The sequence below is a fragment of the Macrobrachium rosenbergii genome, chromosome 44, assembly GCF_040412425.1.
Source record: "Macrobrachium rosenbergii isolate ZJJX-2024 chromosome 44, ASM4041242v1, whole genome shotgun sequence".
Lineage (NCBI taxonomy): Eukaryota > Metazoa > Arthropoda > Malacostraca > Decapoda > Palaemonidae > Macrobrachium > Macrobrachium rosenbergii.
Window position 1 is genome coordinate 47,042,780 of NC_089784.1, and position 2,277 is coordinate 47,045,056.

A 2,277-nucleotide genomic window follows, 5' to 3' on the forward strand; every position below is an offset into this window, starting at 1 on the left:
AAACTTGTAAATAAACTAAAATACCATTTCTTGGATCTGATGGAAATACGATACTTTTGGATAAGCCAATCTAAATGGTCAACTCTTCCCATGTATTTGTTATACTGGGATATGAGAAATGGCTGCAAACAAAAATTTCAGACCAATCTTGCTTGACCATCTTTTTGCATTTCCGATAGGATTGACAGATTGGTGGTTACTTCAATAGTAAAAATGCTGTTATCATGCCATTTCAGGAAAAAAAAAGTTCTTCATTTTTTCAAATCTGTAGATCATAGGATCCATGATCTTTCTTTTTAGAGATTTATCAGCCTCAAGGGACATTTAGATGTTCTGTTTGAACGAACTGTTCCTGTGAGTCTGATTTTTAGGATTTCATCTGTGCAAAAGGCCATAGCTTGAGAAAAAATTATCAACATAAATTTCATGATCTTCTGGGTCCTCAAGGTGACTGACCATAGATAATACCACTTTTGACCCGAGGCTGTCACTTTTCATAGCAACGGTAGTAGAATTCTTTTGTTTTCCTTGATATAGATCCATTTAATAACAATATCCCCTAGTTCCACAGCATAGCATCCATTGCTTGAACCCAAATCGTATAGGCTTTCCTCTTATAAATTGCTTCAATGAGCTTCTTCCATAATATCGTACAATTTGTTCATCAATAGACAGTTCCTTAGAAAATATTCCAAACTGCTTGAACTTCTGATTCAAAGCATCAGCTAGAGGCCTAATTTTAAAACCTTTATCATCTTTGCAATTATCTGCATTTTCATTGTCTACAAAATGTAGATACCTTTTGATACTTAGAAATCTGTTTCTTGGCATTGTTTTACGAATAATTTGAGTATCCAGATCTTCATCCAAACTCCAGTAATTTCGTTCACTAGGTAGTTTGTGGTAACCTGAGAAAAATAGGATACCAAAAAAATTCCTCAAACAGTTTGTTGACAAACTAAAATCATGTACATTTTTTTGTGAGGTATATGTAACAGATTCTTTACATATTTCATTTAGTAACTCATCATCAAGGAAGAGCTAAAAAATATCAACTGGGGTTTTTCCAAGTAATTCATCTTTCATTGACTTCCTTCTTTCATCAGCTCCATGAGTAATTGGTGAAACAAATTTAGAAAAATTGGGCTCCACTTTACCCCAAGATACATCAGGACTCTTCTTTCTTTGGCATTGAGGTTGGGTTGGCTCTTCATTATCATACCGATGAAGTTCAACAGATCCTGGCACATCTTGCAAGATGAAGCTTTCATCTCTTTCTTCATCATCTAAAATTTCATCATCAAAATCTTCTTCATCAGTTAGTTCATTTACTGGTGGTGGGATTTCAACCATATCAATGAAGTTTTCATCATCATTAGACTCATGTTCTTCTGCATAATTTATTGCATCACAAACTGAATAGAAGGATTTTACTGGATGACTGAAGGACATGGTGGAATATCTGGAAATGGAAAAAAAAAATTAAAGAGGGAATATAAAGTATAATTCAAAGAACATGCATAATTCTCTATACATATATATTTCATGATAAACAAGCTCCCCTAACCAAGTAAGTTTTCTCTTATTCAGTTATCATAGAAAACGGAAAAAATGTAGTCCATGTGACCATGGTCCTTTTTTAAGTACCAAACTTTGGAGCATGCTATTGTTGAATGTAAATGCCTTCAGAAGATATATCTTATTTCATGGAGAACTTAGAACATTTATCTACCACATATGTAAATATAATTTTAATAGAATTGACACATACCTAAAAAATGATGATTAGAAGATTGCTGAAATTAAGTCCATCCTTTACTTGAAGTTATTATCACTTTACTGAAAATGGGGAAAACAGTGTTGCCAACATCCAACAAGTAGTAGTAGTAGTTAAAAGACACTTTAATCTTTGTAATCAAATCAAGAAATTGCAGAAAAATACAGAAGTGTGTTAAATAATGCTCATTATGTTTGTGGTCCTATTTTTAGGACCATGGGCGCTAATGGGTTAGTGACGATATCCACCCACCTCTGCCATGTTGACCGTGTAGTGCGTTTGTCGCACGCAGCCATATTATGACTTTTTATCACATCACCGTGATTCATATACAATCAGTAATTATATGAATCACGGTGATGTGATAAAAAGGCTAATATGGCTGCGTGCAACAAACGCACTACACAGTCAACATGGCAGAGGTGGGTGGATATCGTCACTAAATACAAAACACCTGAGTTCGACGGGCGATTTGTATATGGGAGGCGATATCCACTTAT

General features: G+C 34.4%; 1 long non-coding RNA gene across 1 annotated transcript; it reads right to left on the reverse strand.

Moving 5' to 3' along the window:
- Positions 1-1,235: 1,235 nt before the first annotated feature.
- LOC136829207 (uncharacterized) lies at positions 1,236-2,005 on the reverse strand. Its single transcript, XR_010850330.1, has 2 exons — positions 1,772-2,005; positions 1,236-1,462 (listed from the first exon to the last, which is right to left on the reverse strand). It is a non-coding gene; the product is annotated as an uncharacterized lncRNA (long non-coding RNA).
- Between the last annotated feature and the right edge of the window lie 272 nt (positions 2,006-2,277).